Consider the following 24,236-nt stretch of genomic DNA (forward strand, 5'->3'; position numbering starts at 1 on the left):
GAGTGATGGTGGGATTTGAAGAAAACTTTTACAATTAATTACTTTAAAGACCGTATATTACGCATGTGGGGAAACTATTGCATACTGGTGATTTGCACATGTTGTCAAATACCCAAGGCGCGTTTACAGATAATCGAATAGACGTTCACAATCACGTGTCGATACTTCAAAAACGATTACAAGTCGCGAAATAAATTATTCACGCAAATTTGAAACTCAAAATGCAGGCCGAAAAGGCAACATTCATTCAAACGACGAAAAACCGCTGAGCACATACGGCAGACGCAACCGTGAGCGCCCCATAACGAGTATGCCCGGAAAGGAATCACCACCACCTGTCGCACGTCTTGAACTCTTGAAAGAGGCTCGCCGGGTACAATGCAAGCCTCAGAAAAAAAACACATGGACTTACCTCTCCTGGGACCGGAGCGGGACGGCTACAGCCTCTCAACACCACTTCCTCTCGCAGAGACTCAAAACTGGTGAGAGGAATATCATCCCGGCATAATCCACGAGAAACACAACACTCCGGTAGCACAACTCACATTAACTCCTGCACTGTATCAATCACACTTTGCACTGCAATCCATCCGAAAACAAGGTTTAAACTTCGTCGAATCCACGATAGAGAACTACATTAACATCCAATTCAGGAAAACAGCACCGTTTTAAAACAATAATGGACGGTGGAAACTGCGTCGGAATCCTTGCGCAAAAACAAAAAGCGATCCACGAGCGACGGGACGTAAACAACAGTCACGTGACGCACACTTCGAGACGAAACAAAAGAGGAGCGGGTGGCAATTAAAAAGTAAACAGACACGCACACACAATACTCCCGAAACGGATTGTTCCGTGGACGCTGGAACTGCTGCTAGGGAAGGAAAGGTTCAGTATTGGAAGCACAGCCGACTCGAACGGCGAGCCGGATCTCAATACGTGTGCTCTCAGAGCTGCCGCCGCACGACTCAACAGCACAGCCGGCTTCGAATGGAGAGGGAAAGAGTGGAGGGGGACGGGAAGAATATAGAGAAAGCCTCTCCTGCCCGACCAGTTCCAACGACGCCAAGTCTACCCAACGGACTGACCTCGGCAGGCAGCAGTCCACTCGTACGGCAAAGCAGTCGCTCTTCTTCCTCCTGCACTGTTGTCTACTTCCCCTCCAAAGCCTTCCTCCCCCCCTCCAGAACAGTCTTCACTGCTCTCCTTTCCCCCTCCCTTCGTCCTACTCCCCTCTCCTCCGATATACACAACCATACCACCCACCTCTAGGCAGACACACAACATCCGCACTTCTTTCCTCTTCCCCTCTTTCGATTCTTCCCCTACTTTACTTCAAACTCCCCCTCCGCCTCTTCCCGCCCTCTGGAGGGCATATCCCCTACGGTTACGCACTGCCTGGCAGGGGGAGGGGAAGAAAGGTGGGAGATGGTAGGGACGGTGGAGGGAGAAGTTAGAGGGGACAAAGGCACATGGGCTTCGACTTGAGATCTTTTGGGGCTGGTTCGGCAAAAAGCGGTACGGATGCATCCCCACGATCGTTCGAAGAATGATCCGGCGACTGAAAGGTTTCCCCAATGCTCCTCTCTTGCGAGCCCCCATGAATGTCTTTTTACATTGAAGGTGTGTTTACACGATGCATTTACCCGCGCATGTAGATGTGTTGACACGTACACCTTCAAAATATCTCCGTGTGAAAACCCATAATTTCAAATAGTAAAATATTACAAATAGTTAAGTTGACTTGTAGTGTAGCCTACTAACTTATGCATTCCTTGAAGCATCCCTGTCGAAAAGGAAGCGTTCGGGGAAGTGTCCGGGTAGTGTTGCGGGAGTGTTCAGGAAGCGTTTAACGGTACGTGAACGCTTCCCGGCAGCTTCCCGAACACTTCCTCAACACTACCTGACTGTCGACCCTTCGCTTGCCGAACACTTCCTCGCCACTTCGTGGTTGAAACACTTCCCGGACGTTTCTCCGACACTCCCGGAACGCTTCCGAAGCGTGGGAAACACTTCCTCGACGCTCGCTGGACGTTTCCCCGACACTCGACCGCGACCGTTGTCGACACTCCCCGAACGCTTCCGAAACACTTCCGCGGAAGCGTTCCAAGTGGGCCATAATCTGCTTCCCGAACACTTCCGCGACACCTCCTCAACGCTACCCCAACACTTGCCCGCCACTTCCCGAACACTCCGTCCGACGCTTCCCCAACACTTCCTCAACACTTCCGTTTCGCCTGGGATACCTCTGAATTTTCCTAATATTCCTAATTTCCGGCAGCGATAGAACTCATAAATAGATTGCATGATTTGTATTGTAGCCTACTAACCTATGTAAAACTTAATGCATGTTTCTTAATTTTATTTTTATTTCTAACAGCATATGGTAGTATAATTTGTTAGTATACGTGACGTTTTTTGGACCGTGTGGTGTGCATGTGGGAGTCCAATTGCATGCTGCATGCTGGTAATTGATGACCCCCTGCCAAACACCCAAGAGGTGGCTCGCAGGGTATTATGTAGATGTAGATGAATATTTCTAACATCATGTTTTGGCTTCACAGGCAGATAGCCGACAGGCAAAAGTATGTAGTTGGTAATTTTGTCTTTGCATGAATGTGGAAGTTATAATTTGCAAGAATGCGTAATGTTTTTATGTCCTTGTGGCGTGCATGTGGGAATTCTCTTTCATGCTGGTGATTGATCAACTCCTACCGAACACCCTGGAGGTGGCTCGCACAGTATTATGTAGATTCATTTACCCGCACGGATATATGCGTTAACACGTTCACCATCAAAATTTCACTGTGTATACACTCGAAATTGCGCCAATACATTTCTAGGAAATTAGAAAGCCCCCTGTTCTATTCCGATAATCTATCCGAATATTCATCCAGCCACATACTTGCACGGCTAAATGCGTCGTGTAAACACGGCTTTACGACATAAATAATCCCTGTTTACAAATAACGCTCGGAGAGATGACGATATTCATCGTTCTCGACAGTAATATAAGAATACTACGATGTCACCGTGATGTAATGGTCTTCCGTTAAATAGTTTAGCGACTTAGCTGCTCTTTTTACTTAATGAATGGCGAAAAAATTGCTCAGGAGTGCTAACTACTCAACACGTACGCATCTCATCTTGCATATCCCAAGGTAGTGACGCAATTCCATATATATAAAAAATTAATGTAGTGGGTAGCGACATGTATGGAGCAAGCTTGGCATGATAATGTTTGGTGGATGCATTAACTGGTCAATTCAAGCGGGTTCGACAGGAACTTTGCTTATTCAAAAAACAAAGAGTGGGGTCAATTATAACATTGTCGGTTAAGTTATAAATAGCCAATAATTTCATTGTTCTAAAGCTAAAGGCAGTTTTCTTTTCCCATGTTAAAAAAAAATATCATTTCATATCAGACGTTACTTTTGTAGTATGCTTCTCTACAGAAGTGATTCGTGGACAAATCCAACAGCAGGGAAAATAAGGATGAGAGATTTCGAAATGTGAGGCTTGAGAAGAATGATGAGAATCAAATGGATCTATTGAGAAAGTGAAGAAGTGCTGTGGAGAATTAGAGATAAAAGTGTCTCATGATAGCCTTGCGAAGAAGACGAAACAACTTAATCGACCATATCTTGTGGCATGATGGCCTAATGAAGGCGATTGTTATGAGGCAAGAGGATGACAATAAAGGAATAGGAAGACCACGAATAAAAACAAGGAGTGGGTAATGAACAATGTCAAAGAGGAGAAATACGTATGTGTGAAAATAATAGCTGATAGTGGGCATTAATGTAGAGCCAAGTCAAAGCTAATCCTAAGATCGTCGACTGGTGTAGATGATCATTCCCTAAGAGGCCCATCTCTGAATCGCAGTCCATTCACAGCCTTGACCTCTCTCCCACATTCGATTTCTATGTTGCCACCTTTCCCACGACAGGGCGTCAAAACCCAAAACAACCCACACCTCTGGCCCTTTCCGGCGACCCGCAGGCTGGAGCTCACACCTAGCAGTATCTCCATATCGGATTGTGCGTTTCCATGCAGCATGCCACAAAAAAACTCAACCTTTGCGAAAAACTGATGTGGAGGTGGGTGTCACGGTATTACGTAGATTTAGATGAAATATCGAAATATATGTATTTCATGGGAGTATAATCCATGCGATTGTTTTGGGTCAGTTATTTCGGATGGGCGCATGAAGCTAGCGGTCCAAAGCAATCTCCAAAATGAACCTATACATCATTCATGTGTTATTTGTATTTCGAGGAATTAAGATTAATACTATTATATAATATTTGTCGATGTCCCTGGGCTGGGAATTGAACCACGGACACGTTTTCAGTGCGCAGACCACTACGCTATCCAGGTTCCTAAATTTCCGTGGCAATTGCTCCGAGGATGGGCAAACTAGATGTTAGGCCCTCAAGGTCCATTTAGGATGGCAACGGAAGAAATGACCTCAATGATGCCACAACCAGTTGAGAGCCTCAAACCTGCGCTAAAGCCGCCAATGGTTTAAGTGTGTAACATTTCAAAGCCTTCCGCGTGAACAGCGGTGAAATATACGCGAATTGCCATGGGAAAAAATTACCATAAACCGTGAATCGAACCACGGACCAATTCGGCTTACCGGTCCACTGCACAGACCACTACGCTAACCAAGTTCCTGAATTCCTAACATCTTGTACCAATAGCCTCGGTACAATTTTCACGAGAATTCAGGAACCTGGATAGCGTAGTAGTCTGCGCTGTGGCCCAGAAAGCCTAAGGTCCGTGGTTTGATTCCCAGTCTAGCGGAATTTTTTCTCATGGCAATTCATATATATTATTTCACCGCCGTTCACGCGGCATGCTTCGAAATATTACACTAACGTATCTGCTTTCTGCATAATGAAGGGATAAACCATAGCTCCAAATCCATATACAGCAATCAAGCATGCATGCGTTCACTGCCGATGCGTTGAAATACACGCAGATCACACGCGACGAGGGCGAACGTGCTTGAACGAGCGGCCGCGCAAATCAACGTCACATCCCTCGGAGGGAGGAGAAGAAGGAAGGGGAGGCTCTGAAGGAAGGGGTAGAGGAAGAGAGGTGAGGGGGAGGAGGAGGGTGTCTGGCCAGAGGGGAAGCTGGAGTGAGAGAGAGCGTGTGGAATGTCTGACTGAGCAGGACTGGTTGGTGAGAGGGGAGGGGGTGGTCTGGTGTGGGGGTGGGGGCCAAAGGGGGCGTGGCTCGCCGAAGCTACAAGTGAGTCATTTTTTTCCTCGTCTCCTCTCGGCCTCTACCTCACCTCCACGAATTTCTTGGGAATCGTGAGGAGGCATGTAGCAGGACGCGCTACCTACCGGACTTGTATCGCATACCACACCGTAAAAGGTGTGTGGCACGGGATGTGATACATGCGGTGGTCGCCCCTGTTCCTGTTTGGACTTGGCGCATTCCATTCCATAGCAGCAGCGATTTGTGGAGGGGATTCAAACAGATCTACACAATACCATGCGAGCAACCTCTAAGGTGTTTTGGCATGAGGTGATCAATCACCAGAATGCAGCTCTGCGAGAGGATTCCCATATGCACACCACACGGTCATAAAAATGTTACGCATTCTTAAAATTTATACTACCATATGCATTGCACTCCTCGCCTGAGGATGACGCAGTGCGTCGAAACCGCGGTCGTGATTAAATAAATATATATGTGGAAAAACAAAGTTCAATTTTCATTCAGCATTCTCTCTGATAAATATTCAGAAATACTGATGAAGAAATGAACTTAATCTACACAGTACCCCGTAAGTACCAGCAGGGAATGGTCAATCACCAGCATGCAAAACGCAAATGGATCCCCACATGTACACAGTACGGTAATAAAAATAAAAAATCGGCCATACCAACAAATTATGCGTCCACATTCTTGAAAGGCAAAACTTGCCAATGGTTAGTCATTTCTATAGCAACTCCATTCAAGGTTAGTACAAAATAAAAATAAAAACATGCAATAAGTTGTCATAACGAGTGACGCCATTAATTTTATTAATCAAAACATCGTTGCTATCCATTACTATATTTACATCTACATAATATCCTGCGAGCTACCTGTATTGTAGGTGTAGAGAAATTAGCTACTTTTCCCTCGTTAGACCACATTTGGAATACGCTGCCAGTGTTTGGGATCCTCATGAAAAAGGCTTAATAACAGAGTTAGAACGCGTGCAAAGAAGAGCTGCCAGGTATGTGAAAGGTCGTTACGATAGTGTTGTTAGTGTAACTGACCTCTTACATAAACTCAGATGGGAATCTCTGTCGGACCGTAGATTGAAAAATAGACTAAACCTTTTAGATAAATTCAAGAGCAGTGTCTTTTCTGACGAAGTTAACCATATCTTGCGGACGCCAACGTACTACGGAAGATCAGATCATATAAATAAAATAAGAGAGATAGATTGCAGAACAGACAGATTCCGAATGTCATTTTTTCCACGATCAATAAGAGATTATAACGGCAGCAATAGAACGCGTAAATAGATTGCATGACTTGTAGTGTAGCCTACTAACCTATGTAAAACTTACTGCATGTTTCTGAATTTCTATTCTATTTCTAACAGCATATAGTAGTATAGTTTGTTATTATACGGGACGTTTCTTGGACGGTGTGGTGTGCATGTGGGAGTCCAAATGCATACTGCATGCTGGTGATTGATCACCCCCTGCCAAACACCCTAGAGGTGGCTCGCAGGGTAATTTGTAGATGTAGATGTAGATGTATGGTGTTTGGCAGAGGGAGAAGTAGGAGCGCATCGTCCCTTTCATGCAGTCATTTAATTAATCAAAGATTGGTGCGGCAAAAGTACATATAAATATATATTCGTTCAAAAAGGCACTGCTCTTCAATTTATCTGAAAGGTTTAGTCAACTATTCAATCTACGGTCTGACTGAGAGACCCGTCCGAGTTTATCTAAGAGGTCAGTTACACTAACAAGACTATCGTAACGACTTTTCACGTACCTGGCAGCTCTTCTTTGCACGCGTTCTAATTCTGTTTTTAAGCCTATCCCATAAGGGTCCCACACAGTGGCAGCGTATTCTAAATGGGGTCTAAAGGCCGTATCACACTAGCGACTGCGACCGCCGCTGCGACCGCGACTGCGGCTGCGGCTGCGACTACACCCCATCACACATTGCGGCCGACGCCACGATCGCGCATGCGCACCTATGAACGTTTCTGCTTGTGGCTTGTTTGTTTACGAAAGCCCAAAGAATAGATAGAGAGCAGCAATTGTTGAAAATGTTCCTAAAATATGTTAAAACGTACTTCATTTTCATTCACCTGTGTACTCGGGTGCAATATCCAATATACTGGGCTTCCATCTTCACTTTAAAAATCCGAAATTATCTCAGCGTTATCTTATAACCTTCTTGAACTTCCCTCGCTACGGTAACCAAAACAAACAAACACGTCTGCCGCAAGCGCGCGAGATTGAAATGGAGCTCTCTGATTGGCTGCGACTGCGACTGCGACTCAGAAGAATAGCCGGTCGGCTATTCTTCGGAGTCGCAGTCGCAGCGTCGACTGCCTCGCTCTGATTGGTCGACGGGCCAGTCGCAGTCGCGGTCGCAGCCGCAGCGCCGGCCGCAGTCGCTAGTGTGATACGGCCTTAACGAGGGAGAAGCAGCTAATTTCTCTCACTTAGTCGGCGCACTTTCCTAATATTCTTTTAATAAAACCCAATTTACGATTAGTTTCACATGTTATTTCTCGAATATGTTTATTCCACGATAGATCATGATTGAGTCTAACTCCTTGATATTTCACGGATTCAACAGTCTCTAATTGGGTACCCCGAATCATCTAGCTATGTTGTGGGTAGTTCTTTTTCCTGAAAAAACATAAGGACGAATTTTTTTCAAATTTAATGCTCACTGCCATGCATCGCTAATCGCTTGGATAGCAGCAAGGTCGTTCGTTAGTTCATCCTTATCTTTACTGGAACGGATTTCCCTGTAAACTACAGCGTCGTCTGCAAATAATCGTAGCTTACTGTGTACTATTTCACCAATGTCGTTTATGTAGAGAAGGAATAGGAGTGGGCCTATGACGCTACCCTGAGGGACGTCATGCATGTAAGAGTCCAATTGCATGCTGGAGATTGATCACCCCCTGCCAAACAGCCTAGAGGTGGCTCGCAGGGTATTATGTAGCTGTATGTAGATGAAGGATGGCTTAGGGTAATATGTAGATGCAGATGTAGGTATCAAGATTTAATATTAAAATATAGTGATAGGCAGGTCTCACGAGGGGATAAGGTGAACAATAAGTGAATATACGACGCAGGCCATTTTTTCTTCCAGTTCCCCTTCCTCGTTCACCTCCCTTTAACCCATTTACGGCCAACGTTGCGAAAACGCAACATTATTGAGAAATGCAAAAAAATGTTTCAATTGAATTTTATTCATTTAAAATTCGCTTTTTTCGATAAAAATAAGTTTAAACTGATTTTTAGTGAGATTTGTGGTGAGGACGGTTTACGCTGAGCTGGCCGGCTATCCCGTCATGCCATCGCGGTGACGCGGGAGGGAGTGGTGGAGGGGAGGCGATAGTGCGGCCGGCCGACATCTCGAGTCACGTACGACCACGAGATAATGCCTGATAAACGCCACAGCTCAGCAGAATTGAAACCGGACTCATCGCTGAGGCAGTACGGAGGGTCTCAAACACCGCCAGCTTAGATATCTGCACCAGTAACTCACGCAGCGATGAAACTATAGCCGTGCGAACGCAGGTGGTGGTCGAGTTGAAATAAAATCCGTCCCCTGGAATTGTGGTTGCCTTGGTTGTTTTGGATAAGTGAGGGTAAAGCTCACCTCAGACTAAGCGACATGATCCTGAATTTCACTCATTGAAAGGAGAAAGTCATTTCCTTTTCACATGTCACCTCGCTCTTCAGTAATTATAAAAGCATGTTTTGCATGATCTAGTTTCATTTTCAGATTGCCTTCATAAGTAGTTGGCAAAATATATCTTTGTAAGAAAGTGGAAGCATTTTTTTTTTGGCATGCGTAATATTTTTATGACCGTGTGGTGTGCATGAGGGAATCCTTTTGCATGGTTCACGCTGGTGATTGATCACCTCCTGCCAAACTTCCTAGAGGTGGCTCGCTGGATATTTTGCAGATTTTATTTCCAGGTTTCTGGAGGATCCGCCATGGGTTCAAACTGAGGACCAGGGCCAGGAGAATAATAGCAATACAAGTTGTAGATGTCCATTAAAGAGCCAGCTCGCTTCATATTTTTTTTAAACTGGAGTTTCGTGCCCATCAGATAAAACCTGAATCATCGGACTTCTACGATTTGATTCATCATATTACATCATGAAGTAGGTTTCTTATCTATACTGCAGGAAATATTGGATTCTTCCAAACTAAGCAAAAACAAATTAAGCATTTTAAATAAGCATGCTTTAAATCGCTTCCTGGCATTCAAGCAGGGATCACCACTATTTCCGCATAGCTTAAATGACGAAATTATCAAAGAGCATTCTACAATCGGCCTATAGGTGAATTGTCTTGTCACCAATGTCACCCACCGCGCATTTATATGTGTTTAAAGAAAAATTCTCCACTAGCGTAGCTGATGGGCATATAAATCCAATTTTCATGGAGAAATAATTTATAATTTGGGCTATTAACTGAAATTTAAGTTCTTTATGATGTGATCTTTCAAATTCATTAGGTACATTTCAATACCATTCCGCGCAAGTGGAAATATTCTGTGGCAATATTTATAAACAATCGATCGCTTTGCGTTCATGGCTGCGCTGCGGACATTATTGAAAACAGTGAAAATGCGCCGTATTTTGCAAAATTAATACTGCAGCCAAATCTGGGATGCGGCCCCGCTTTCTTCATTAAAGCTCCAAGAACGCCCGTTTAATATTTTCCTCTCTATTGCCCGCTACCGCCACAAGCCTTTCCGGAACTTTACCCTCAATATGATTCGAACTTCTCTTGGTACTGCAACTCTTGCTCATTGACGTATCCTCAATGAGAGTAGGATCTTCATAAACATTATTAATGGCAAATAAAGATCATTTGAATTCTTTCTTTCTCTTATCGCGCTTGGTGTTCCCTCGCGCACGACGAGGTCGAGTGGCTTTTTTCATTGTTTCACCCCCCGCCTCTCTGTCGCTAAATGTTATTTTCTACTCAAAGTCTTCTCCCATCAACTCCTATTCAAATTATGCTCCAAATTTTGATCCTTCTTTTTATCCTTCACCTATGTTGCATCATCTTCATTGTTATCTTCCCCAACTCCTCGCACCACCCTATGAATACTACCATTCTTTTTTTGCTATTTGATAGTACTTATTTTGTTAAAGCTGATGGTCTGAGGCGTTACTTTATGGAAATAATTCATATTGAATGAAAATTAAACTATGTTTATGTAAACTATGTTTCTGTAAACTATGTTTAAATTAAACTATGTTAAATATTTATTAGATCACTACCATGGTTTCAACGCAAACGCATGCGTTGAAACCATGGTAGTGATCTTATAAATATTTTATGTGGAAAAACATAGTTTAATTTTCATTCAACTAATTTTGTTCTTTGTTTTTTTATATTTTTCTTACAATTTTTTAATTTCTTTCTTTGTTATTATGAGTCCTTCGTAACCGACTTTGTGCTGTTTTTGGAATCCAGTAAATAAAAAAATATAAATCAAACTTCAGGGGGATGTACTGATTTCTCCTCTATGTAGGCCTCCAGGCCAGTGGTTCCCAACCGGTGGTACGCGACGAACCAGTCGGGGTATGCTGAAAGTAATCGGTAATGGCGGACGCCAAGAACTATGCATATCTCAACCAGGAAATATATTTACATATTATATGGGGTACTTAAAACAAAGTTTATTATTTATAACTGAAAGTTCCACCTACCCGTAGTGAAATTATGCAATAAAATGTGCACGTTATATTTTTGGGGGTAAAATATTAGTTATATGCATACATTTAGAGGGGAACGAGAGAAAAAGAAAGGTTGGGAACCGCTGCCCAATGCGGTTAGTGTAAAATTGCGTGACGGGTGACGGAAAAGCATGCAGGGTAACGTACGCGGCGGTGATTCCAACTGATAAATGCGCCATGGCATGACGACAACGCGCTGCGTGCGAAGATGGGTCGTGCGAAGGCATAAGACCCGGAGCTTCCGCGGCGAACACCTGCAAGAATCGCCTTTGCTGTTTCTCCAAATACTCACCCCATCCCCCGCCCGCCCACACCTTCGCGCCTGGGCGACACATTAAGATTGCGTCCTCCCTCACTCGCAAGACACGTAGAGTGCACTACCGTGTCTCTGAGTGTTACTCAACGCGTAGGAATGAATGCACTTTCTCACCTCCCGTATCTCTTGACAGTCGAAATTTCTGCGGCTCCCACTCAAACCGAATCACCGCTTCAGACTCAACCAAGGAGGCTGTAAATATACTGGAGGGGGCACCACTGATTCCGAGCATTGAGCGCAGTGTGGCAGGAATGGGGGTGCTTAGGTAGGATGGCCACGCCCACTTTGACCAAAACATTGATAATCCCATAAGAGTGAATGCTAACTATTTGATGAAATATTCGGTCATGATCGTTGTTATGTTAAAATAAACTATCAAAAGAGAACACAGTAACCCTTTTTTCTATCATTATGGGAAGGCTTCGTGAAAATATGCCTCAAATATCTTTTCCCAAGGAAAAATTATTGTCAATCACCACAGTTCCGCTGTGAAACTAGCTTAGCCAAAAATAACATTTTACCAGTGTATAACATACATTCCCCTGCACTTCTACCGGTAATTAATAATATTACATCCAATGGAAATTTTACGATAGCGGACCGGTCGCAATAATAGTACGAAAGAATGTTCACAATCATATATTATCACCACGATATGACTATATGGACAGTTTAATATACACAGTAGTATGACGAACGATCGGAAAACTCCGACGACAGTAAAGAAGTAATTTTTGCATTTTCATTTTATAAAATCGGAGGCGATATAAGGAATAGGATACTTGATTATATGCGTACACTGTTTGAGACCGAAGTCCGAAAATTTTCAAACAAAAATGGCGGAATTCTGACCAGGCTCAAAACTTGTATATATTGCCTCCAGATATGGACAACCTCCTTGTACTCAACACAAAGAGCTATGAGTCAGGAGGACCAGTGGGATGCAGGAGGTGGCAGCTGCCTCCCTTAGAAACAAAAATCGCTCAACTTTTAATTTGGGAAAATCATGACTGGATTGACGCAAAAGTTTTGAACATATTATCTCTGAACCAACGAACAATGATATCAGCATAAGACGTAACTAAAATAAAAATATTTTTCCAGCAAATAATCAAAAATAATAATAAAATGCGGTTTTGGTATTCGTAAAATGTTGGTTTCATTTACTTTTCCCGTGCTAAAATGTATCAATTTCGATAATCATGGCTTGTCCCTCCCTATTTTTGATCCTGGGTACGCCCATGAGGAGGACATCATTGAGGATAGCACTAGCAGTACGTTTCGTTGATCATTGTTGCCACCAAGGGTCCATATTTATGGGTTTTTGTCCGTATCTCGGCATAAGTACTGAGCGATCTACTTATTGCCAATGTTTACAGCACAATATTTTCAATGCCAGGAATATGTATGTGCCATTAGTCGTTTTTTTCCACGATCAAAAAGACAAAATAACGGCAGTTCTAGAACTTATAAATAGTTCAGATGACTCGTAATGTAGCCCACTAACTTATATGCACCTTAATGCATGCTTTTGAATTTTTTCGTTATTTCGAAGAGCATTTTTGTGTGTTCTATTGGCGGTTTATCTTAATGAGTAATTAGAAAGTTTTACCTTTTCATGTGCATGGTAGTATAATTTGTCTGTATACGAAACAGAATATTTTGCAAGTTCTAGCTTCATAGGCAGATTCCCTTTGTAAGTAGGATAAAGATTATTCCCATAGTTTATGTGTCATATGTAGCCTACATGTAGGGTTGTCCACATTCGTGGAAGTAAATTTTAATCCTCTAGTGGGGTTCATTTTACTATTTCTATTGCATAAAATAATGATTCTATTCCAACTAAGTACCACTGCTATGAGTCCCTTGATTACAAGAATAATCTAGTAGCTAATCTTGTAAACTAACCCCCAGCCTAACACCCTTGATTTAGCTTGCAGTGGATCACGTAGATGTAGAAGACGGGAACTGCCTTGGTTAATCTCTTCTTAAGCATGCACAATTCATTTTATTACGAAAGTAGTCGAAACACCGAGGTTTAATGCATTTCGAAACTTCAAGCATGGAGCAACAACATGCGCATAGTTCAAGTTAGCGCTGTTAGACCAGCCATTGAGGAATTACCGGTGAGGAGCTTAGTAGCCTGACGAAAGATAAGCATTATGAAATTCTCGGTTGCGCAACCATGGACTTCCTCGAGGAAGAAGTACTCAAATATTCCATTGTTTTCGCGTCGTGATGTGCACAACTCGTTCACCACTATCGTATGCGAGTGGCAGGCATAATCATTCAGCCCTTGCAGCAATAACTGCCAACAACATAAAGAAAAGGTTCGCAAGGAGACGCCAAAATCGGTGCGATAATTCAACATCTACATAATACGCTGCGAAGGATATTTTGCAGATGTCAAACACATAGCTCGGCGGAATACAAGATTGCAACAGAAATAAACTTACATAGATAGCTAAAACTTGCCGATGGTTAGTAATTTTGGTGGTTAGATGTGTGCAAGTGGGAAATCTCTTGAACGCTGCATGCTGGTGAGACCACCCCCCGCCAAACAACCTAGAGGTAGCTCATAGGGTATTATGTAGATGCCATTAAAATAATTCTATCCTAATGAGGTCAGAATTAAACCTAGGTTTACAAGTGCATACTTTCGCGAATTTCATTATTTTTACCGAAGGATCTACACGGAGAAAATCATTTTCGAAGTAAAGGGCGACTAGTTCATTCGAGATTTACATTTTGATAACCTGTTTGAGTATGGCCTTCGTTGTCTGAAGTATTTGGGGCAAATTCAAGGCGTTTTGTTCTGAGCCTACGTAATAGTAGATGATTCTTTTACTTGCGGAAGATTCTTCATAATCAGCAAAATGCAGACGTACAGACGTGGCAAAAATTCGGTGAAATAACTAAAAACAATAATGATTGTGACGAGATTGGATTATAGAGTTTTATATAACTTATTGAAAAGTCCCTTAGCAAGTCCCAGCATTTATAAAAACAGTAGCATGACGTGAAACCAAATGCCATTAATTCAGTGATTCATGTTGATGATTGGATTGGATAGATGATGGTAGAGTTCACCCTAGACTAGACATGATGCCCGTGACTTTTCACATCTTCCAGGAAAGGTGGAGGCTCCTTTTGATGTACCACCGTAAACTTCAAGGTTTCTTGGTTGGACTACCCGGAAGGCTGAGAATTGAACCACGGACCCACGAGCAGCTAAGCCCTTTAACAACTTTAACCGGCCACCCTGATCAAAAACCATTATAGTTCGATTGAGGAGAGGAAGCTCCCGCAGAAAACCCTTCTCTGGCCACGTCACTTACGAAACTCAAGAAATTCCCCGAACGATCAACTCCACCATGAAAAGGTATTGACATCTATTAAATCCGGGCGTAAGATAACCAAATAGATTTTGAATTGATGATTGGCGAGGAAACCGATGATAGACAGAAGCGTGATAGCACGTTGAAATAGGATTAAGGTGTCTCGTGAAGTCGGTACCGGCGCTTAAAGGTGAACGAAAGAAACCTAAAAGAGACTTTCCTTTCATCTCCAAACATTTTTTCGCCTCTGGAAAGGAAAGAAGGGACAACCTTGGAAAGTTTCTTTCTTCCCTCCACCTTCCTATCCTCTAGGGATCCGCCTGACGTACGCGCAAGTTATTTTAGATCCGCCAGATCCGTTAGTCACCGGATTTCCGCGTTATCAAATTTTTTTGGTCCAAAAATAACGACGTGAGAAGAAAAAAATGGATAAAAAATGTACAGTGCAGAGGACAAGTTGTTCGCAGATTGCCTCTCGGGAGTAAGCAGTGACGGAACAAGACGGGGAGTTGAAAAACATATCGCTCAAAACACGCCACAACAAAACTCCCAGGCAAATTTAGCAACGCATATTTCTTTCTCCCGCGAGAGAAAACAGACCTTCAGGGGAAATACAAATTTCTAACCTGTATTTTTTCCCTACGGAATCGAACCACTATTAGCCGGCTATTCTGTAGGGTAATCAAAATCAATTCGAGGAAAAAAAACAGAAAATAGCCCATTGAATAGTTATTAGAGGTAATAAATTTCGCAAGTTATGGAGTGATCGATAATGTGGAGACAGATTTTATCGGTCAAAGACTCTAAGGAGGTTGAGTAGGTGAAAAAAAACAATTGGGAAGATATCTTTTCTTCCTTCCCTTCGCCTTGAAGATAGGGGCCAATTCGTATAGCTTTGAATCACTGGACAAGAAAGCGTAACGCGAAAGTACCATGGAAACGAAGCCTATTAATATCACGTTATTCATTATTGGAGCTAAATAGGATATGAATGAGCAGTTTCTCATGAAACTGGGTGTAATAAAATACCAAAATAAGCTCGAGACGTCAGTGAGTCAAGAAATGGGATAAAAGTAGCCACGCGAGCACGATAGATATAAAAAAACTATCGATAGGAATTGATCTCTGTCGGATACGAGCGTTACACGATAACCCCGTCCAAGCTTAAAACTATAGCAGTTACACACTATTCACTAAAATATATTTAACACATTTTTTAAAATCATTTTGAACTACTCATTAATTTTACCTTTATGTTCAACATTTTAAAATGATTTATTACTATAATTATAATTTTTATTGCAAAATTATGCAAACTTTTGTGATTGCATTTCAATATTGCTTCATAATCTATTTTGTAAAATTTGAAAATGTGGTAAATTCCGATGCAATATAGTTTATGCAAGAAACTATTATTTTCTTCTTCAGTAATTTTTTTGTGGCTCTTTACTGATTGTAAACAGCGTGTATAATGGTGCATGATCCTTACTTTAAGTTTGTTCACTCTTTTTATCAAACTTAGAATATTGCCTAAGGTGAAGTTGGTATTTGAGCTTTCAATCGTGCTTGTGATCCCTAACTTGCGATAAGTAGTTATTTGTATTACTTTCTTGTTGCCTTTTTGCACATGACTGATGACTGAAATATTGTACTACAATGTATAGTTAGTAGATAAGTTCATTTCTTATTTTCATTTTCCATTTGTCTTCATTAGTATAGATGGAGCGAGTACTTAGCTGGGTTGAATGCTGAAAATAGTAGTAGAGGGTAGAATGAGGAAGATGATAGGATTTCTAGACAGAATGATGGGGAGTAGGCCTCATTTTGAATTGAAGAGGGAAGAGGAGAATGCTTGAATGCTTCTTAAGTATGGATACCTACCTTAATCGGTAGAATACTTTTAATAATAATTTTATAAGACCTGTACCGAGGACTTTACTCCTCTCTACCTCTACTTAAGAAAAGGGCAGCGTAGTACCTACCTTAACGGGTGGGGGGATTGTCTGCTGATCGAGGGGTACTCCGTTCAATTCCTGGGTGATGCCTTCGGACACAACAAATACAAAAATCCACAAATTGTGAGGAAAGGAACTGCTCTCCTACCCTGAATGTGAGAAATTCACACACCTCTGACTAAGTCTGGGCTGAGCTCTACTCTCACCGATCAAAACCAACATTCGGGTTAAATCACTGAGTGAGTGAGTGAACTTGAGGTAACTGAAGTGCATCTACATAAAACTCCACAAGCCGCCTAAAAGGCGTGTAGCAGGGGGTGTTAGGACACCAGCCATCTTATATATAAAAATGAATCGCAAAATGTGTTGGTAAGCGCATAACTCAACAACGCCTGGACCAATTTGGCCAATTCTTTTTTTAAAATGTTCGTTGAAGTCCAAGGATGGTTCTTACGGCGAGAAAAAATTGAATAATTGCCGGGAAAACCCTAAAAACAGCCCTTTTCTTTTTCACATACAAACGTTTTCTAACTAAAACGTAGAATCAATTTGAGCTTTATTGCTATGATATAAAGTTCATATTAAATTACAAGCACTCACTGTTATCTAAGAAATGTAGGTGTGTTCCTAACGTCAAAAAGTAAATTTGCACTTTCTTACCGCTATACAAAGTTCAAATTCAATCATATCTATCAAAACAGTGTGCGTGTGTGCGTTGGAGCACAGAATACGTCGTTGGAGGATTTAATGTCGCGTTCCGAAACTAAAAAAAAGTGATCGCGGACCCGACCAAATTGAATAGTCACAAAATATAATAATAACAACTTGGTTGGATTCGCGATATTATTTCTTATGTTTTACTTTCGGCAGGCGACAAAAAAAAATAAAACATTGGTATGGCTTTAAAGGATTTGACTTCAAGTCATATCAGATTAAAAAAAAAAAATTAAAAAAACAACTGTCAATGTCGATTTGCCGCCTTTGCCGGTGTTGTTTTTCTTGGATTTTCTGTTGTACTCTACTGAGTGTGCTTTTGTTTTGTTTGCAGTGTTTTGTTATCTACCAATGAAAAAAAAAGTTATTGCATGTGACACACTTTTTTGATTTCATTAATATTAGCAACAATTCGCTCACAAAATAAAATTGCACTTGCACTCGCTTCGTCGGGAATCGCAGTAACTTTGCTTGAAGGTGGTCGAACAGCCCATTCAGCGCTAAAATTGCCATTAAATATGCAAAGCAATGAAACTCCAACCTGCAACATTTCGAAGAACTCTGCAATGGCAAAGGTTTTGCAGCAATGTCAATTGATCATTAGGGATGAATGCACGATGGCACATAAAAAATTTTTGGAGGCTTTAGACAGAACCTTAAAAGATCTACGGTGCAATCAGAACCGATTTGGTGGTGCAATGATTTTATTAGCAAGAGATTTTCGTCAAACATTGCCAGTGATTCCACGATCAACGCCAGCTGATGAACTCAACGCATGTCTAAAGTCATCCAATTTGTGGAAATATGTCAAAGTATTTCATTTAAGCAAGAATATGCGTGTTGAGTTGCAAAATGACCAATCTGGAAACATATTCTCTAAACAACTCATTGACATTGGTAATGGCAATTTTCCTATTGACATGTTGACTGGATGCATTAACTTTCCTCAAAGTTTTTGTCATTTAACTCAATCAAAAGAAGAACTCATTCAGAAGGTATTTCCAGATGTTGCTCAAAATTACAGAAACCATGATTGGTTAAGCGAACGAGCTATATTGGCAGCCAAAAACATTGAATTAAATGAATTAAATTTCAAAATTCAAGAACAAATTACAGGCGAATCGAGGATATATAAATCAGTTGATTCGGCAACTAACCAAGACGATGTAGCTAACTATCCACCGGAATTTTTAAACTCGCTGGATTTGCCAGGATTGCCACCTCACAATCTTCAATTAAAGGTTGGATCGGTAATTATAATGTTGCGAAATATCAACCAACCGCGCCTTTGCAACGGCACACGGTTAGCGATAAAAAAACTACTAAACAACGTGATAGAAGCAACTATATTGAAAGAAAAGTATAAAGGAGAAGATGTTCTCATACCGCGCATCCCAATGATTCCGACTGATGTGCCATTTGAGTTTAAACGACTACAGTTTCCAGTGCGGCTTGCTTTTGCTATGACCATAAACAAGTCCCAGGGGCAATAATTAAGTGTTTGTGGTATTAATTTGGAAAACCCATGTTTCTCACATGGTCAATTGTATGTTGCCTGTTCCCGTATTGGAAAACCATCAGATTTGTTTGTCTATGCGCCAGGTAATCAAACAAAAAACTTCGTTTATCACAAAGCACTACAATGAAAATAGAACTGAATTTTTTTGTTAATAATTATGATTTACATGATTAAAATTACTTACTTTTAAATGCTTATAGTGTTTTATTTAATTATTTTTAATTCACACCGAATTATTACCAGGGTGACGGTTCTGTTCAGGATAATTTTTTGCAAAGAATATAAAAAAGGTAGGAACAAAACACTGCCACATTACAAATTTTTTTGACAGGACGAAGTCTGTCGGGTCAGCTAGTTTACAAATAAAAAGGAAGTGCTCTAAGGAAATTACGACTAGCATTTATTGAAATCCTTTATGGTTCGGGGGAAAAACGAATACGCATATTTATCCGTTCGGCAAAACATCTCTCTTAATTTATCGCTTCTGTCGGACCTGGAAATATAGTGCGGCTGTATTATTATGTTCTCCGTGTCGCTCTTAAAGATATGCATTCTCAATTGTTCAATCAATCTAAGCCTAGCGCGCAGCCTCCGAGCCTCCATCGGCTCCCAGCCTAAATCGCTCAGCATCTAGGTAACGCTGTCTGTACGCCCGTAGCGGCATTGCAGCAGTGGCATTGCAAGGTATAAAAACGAGAAATAAAAATTGAAACTTTTGGATACTATATTCATATTTAAAGAATACAAATAACGCTCTAACAGGCTCATAAAATTATCATTTAATCAATGAGGACAAATTTTTCTACTCTTCCTGGAGTTACTAGTCCCATAACGAGGCTCACTTTTCATTCTTGATGACTATACCCGAGTTGGCAATCGACAACTTGGAATATATCGGCCAAATCATTCGGTTGAAAAGTAAAAATGAATTCGGCGACATTACTTAATACTTATTGAAACAAGTAGAGCCTGTCTTATCGCGAAATGCCCTGCTTCTACGCCAAAGACTTCATCTCGATGGTCGTAATCACGCAACAACTACCAAAGAGATGCAATATATTAACATTGACAATCAGTTTACGTAATGTGCGTTATCTAGAAGACAAAACAATTAAGCTACGATAATTCTACTCCCCGGGAGCAAGAGATAAGATAAGGACAGGAATGGATAGAGTGAAATGAGGAATGTCTATCACGTCGCCGGCAGAGAATGGATAGAGACGATCCCTGTGGCTGGATTTCATTTGTTTACGACCGGTAATACGATTTAAATTCAGACCTTTGATGATTAACATGTGGTATGGAAACGTGCTTCTATTGCGCATCTCAAATCACTTGACCTTCGACGCGGGAGCAGATTAAATTATGCAAAGCTATCTCTATACATATTAAACATATAGATTCATGAGTAGTGGAGTTACACAACCTCAATAACATTTTTATGACGTGGAGTGCATTTAAATTCCTTATGCAGTAGTATCTAAATAATAATTTATGATGTCGCATATTTTAATATATGTTAAATATAAATAAAAAAGATACTAAAGGTACGTAGGTACTATATAATCGTACGAAAAACTTAATCTGGTAAGTAGTATGTGCCAAACTCAGGTGGCTCAACGGATCATTCCCATTCTAGTCATCTGATCTTGCAACCACTCATCAAATATTTACTGTCCAATATGGACAGAATAGATAGAATGAAAGGGAGTAGGTCTTATTGTGGATTGAAGAGGGAAGTTCATGATGGAAGGAGAGGCTCCCATATTTCTTCTTAAGCATTCCATGGAAACCTACCTTAGTCGGTAGAATACTTTAGTAACAATGGAAAGAATATTTTAAAATAAGACGGACATTCAGCCAGAGACTGAGGAGAGAAGACTTCTGGGGCGACCACTAAAAAGGCGACTGGATGACGTGATACAAATTGAAGTCAGGAGATGGCAATCCCTCACTGTAGAGGTATGGTACAGCCACGAGTTCTTTTAGGACTGTTATACAAGTTGGCAAGGTGAGGTAAGTACATTTACTCTCGGATACAATCGGATAATTTCAATCAGCGGGTAATAATGCTGATATCAAGATATGGCAATTCATTTGAACCTACGTAAAATGGCATATAAACTTTAATAAAACAATTATAAAGCATACTTAAATTTTCTTTGCTCGACATTCTCTCGAGTGGAGAAAGTGAAGTAGACAGAGAAGAGGAGGAGGAACGACGAAGTGTCAGACATGATGGGTATGGGGAGGCAGCTTTAAGGTGAGATATGGAAGAGGCAAGTTATGCATGAAGAGAGTACTTAGCGGGGAGGGGATGTTGAAAACAGTGTTGGATGGTAGAATGTTGGGTAAACGAGGGAGAGGAAAGAGGAGAAGAGAATTTTTTGATAGAATGAAAGAGAGTAGGCCTTTTGTGAATTGGAGAGGGAAGTTCAGGAAGGGAGGTAAGAAAGCCAGAATACTTCATATGTATTCAATGGAAACCTATGCCAATCGGTATAAAACTTCGATAGCAATAAAGTTTCTCTTCCATCCATGCGCTTTGCTAATTGCTCTTACTTTCTCCACCATACGACTTTCACCTTGTTTTATGACGTCCACATCTCGTATGTATGTCAAATATACTGATCCTTACCTTTTTATACGAAAACATACCGCTCCACAGCCCATGTTGCTTTTGCATCAATGCAAGAGTTGTCGGAATAGAGGCAAAGAAAAATAAAACCGATGATATTTTTAGATACCAAAAAAATAAGGTAGTATTATAAGAGGGAAATGTTTTACCAAAAATTTTGAAGAACCTCCTTTGCAAGATGCTTTTTCTTTCTGCCAGAAACGGTCGTCATCAGTTTGGCAGAAATAACGAAGAAGTTTCAAGTAATAACTACAAAACTTTGAGCTCCGGGTCTCACGAAAATTTGATTAGAGAATAAAGAATAAACAGCATGTGACGCAACGCATACATTTCGCAATTTCCACATTTTTACTCTCTGAAACAGTTGAAAGAGGCTAAAAAGAAGTATCTGAATGGTGAAATTCGCGAGTATAAAACGATTATCCTTATAAAACAATTATGGAATGAAATGATTACACTATTTACAACCTCAGGGACACAAAAGTGAATATTATAGTGAAATTCACACGTTGTGAGAAAATGTCTATGGGAGAAAAATATAGGCAATAAGAGCATTGTAAATTGTGTGAAATAATTATTTTTTCACTGAGATTTTTTCTCGTCACCATTTGCACGCACACAGGCATCTCACGTCCAGGCACTAAATAAAGCTTAACGACTCATTCCAATTCTAGCCATCTGATCTCGCAACCACTCATCATATATTTATTGGCCAATGAATCATATGCGACAGCAAGAAAAATGACACGGACAGGAAGGCGACAGAACTACAAGTTTCCGGTCACATGTTAGGCAAAAGAATAATGTTGCAATTTAAAGGCAGCACGGGTTGTGCCATCTGCAGAAAGTAATGTACTCCTTAAAGCTTCACCACCCTAGTAATCAGTCCGTCGAGGACAAAATAAATCATTTCAATGGTAAAAGAAGTTGAATTTACCAGCCCAGAAAAGATCAGTAATTATCAAACTACTAGAACCAGTTTTATATATCAAGGGTGAAATTCGTATAAAGCATTGAGTTAGGCCGGGATTCGAACCCGAATTTCCCAATTTTCAATAAAGTAAGCTACCAGTTATACCACCAAGCCTTAACAATAGACTTGGTGGTGTAAATGACTAGCATACCTGACCGTTAATCGGGAATACCGAGTTCGAATCCCGGCTACGCCAAATGATTTTTCTCATGGTCAATGCCATCCTTGATGTATATAGCTTTTCACCGTGCGCGTGACTGTGGGCAAAGAAACTTGTTTCAAGTAGTGTTTTAGAGCAAGGACTGGACACAAAAACACATCCCAGATGACCATAGCTATTTAGGTACACACTAAAAATGGCATTTTAGTTTCTTCAACTTGACAAAGATATTCTTGCAGACGATGCGGACCATTAATACCGAATTTTTACGGAAATAACGCAAGAGCTTGAAGCAAAGAAAAATAGGCCTGGTAATTTTTTATTCCCTCACATCTCACACTCTCACTTTAAACGATTGCGATAAAATTGTAGAAGGAAATCTTTCAGTAGGAAGAGATACAAATAAAGATAATTGAGAGGAAAATATCTTTCAAGTGCACTCGGATGACTAAGATATATATCACAGCATGACTTCATCGCAGCGAGAGATTCGACGAAAAATCTGATTCGATGTCTCGGAATGCCGACGCAAGCTGATGATGCAATCCGAGATTGATATCGAACGAAATTCCAAGATGGTCGTTCGAAATAGAAATCTTTGCCCTATGAGAATGCTTAATTAAGAGGAAACAAACGTGTATGCATTCCATCAGTAGGACTGTACCTTTGCTTGGCCAGATAGATTCCCATTCAGTTGGTTCGAGTAGCAGAAGGGAGGATTATAGAGAACTTATCGCTTGAATCTCAAAGCGGAACTTTTTCCTGCAGTTAAATTCCTTTAGCTCCCCAACAGAACTCGACCCTAGCTCAGTGGGATAATTTGGGCAGGTGGCCAGGTCATAAAACGACGTTAACACGTCCAAGTGTTCAAAGCAAGCATGACTGAAAAACGACCTCTAATACCATTATTCCGGTGTGTATATACGGATACATTTTGCATCAAACTAGCATTTCCGACCTGACTTGGATTACCAACCTGCCTGTTTCAAAGCCAAGTTGACTGTGCAGCGCTACTGGTCATTACCTTGTCGCCTGTCGTTGTGACACTGTTACCTGTCATAGTGTTGCACCTATTTCTAGTTGCTAGAGTTTTGCAAAGGAGAACCATTGCAGTGGGGAGACAGGACTTTATTGTGGCTTACCACTATTTGTCTCCCGTTTTGTGGGCAGGCTGTTTTTGGTCCGTTTTTCTACGTTTTTTTCCCGAAAATTTAAACAATGTCGAGCTTCAGCCCTTAGACCGCATAAAAGGTGCGTGAGAGATTCTGCATCGACCGCACCAAATCCTATCCCAGTAGCACTTGGAACGACTGAGGTAGACCCTAATGCGCAAAACGCAGACAGACTGACACGCTACAAACTTATGTATAGAAGTTGCTAGCGGGGGATGGCCGGCGGAACTTTCGTCATCAGAAATCATGCAATGCGGTCGAAACCAGGAAATCATGAGAGCTTCTATTACTCATCGCGGAATACTTCACAAGAATGGTGCGGTAAGCCTTTTTTTTAGTCGATGAGGTAGAATTCGAAAAAATATAATTTCAAATTTTAATGAAAATGGCGCATGCTTACTCGATGAAGGGCTAAAGGTTGTTTGAAGGGGGAGCAGTGACTTTTAGGAGAGGTGTATAGGTGAGGAAATTT

General features: G+C 41.2%; 1 protein-coding gene across 2 annotated transcripts in view; it reads right to left on the bottom strand.

Moving 5' to 3' along the window:
• The window catches only part of LOC124162751, a 1,072,747-nt gene that overhangs the window by 240,938 nt on the left and 807,573 nt on the right, over positions 1-24,236 (bottom strand). Inside the window, exon 1 of one of the 2 annotated variants that reach the window (XM_046539386.1) lies at positions 413-1,117. The exons of the other annotated variant lie outside the window; for it this stretch is intronic. The gene's annotated coding sequence lies outside the window, so the exon portion shown is untranslated. Of the gene's footprint in view, positions 1-412; positions 1,118-24,236 lie in introns of those variants that run through there. 2 annotated transcript variants of the gene reach the window in all.

The sequence above is a fragment of the Ischnura elegans genome, chromosome 7 (assembly GCF_921293095.1).
Source record: "Ischnura elegans chromosome 7, ioIscEleg1.1, whole genome shotgun sequence".
Lineage (NCBI taxonomy): Eukaryota > Metazoa > Arthropoda > Insecta > Odonata > Coenagrionidae > Ischnura > Ischnura elegans.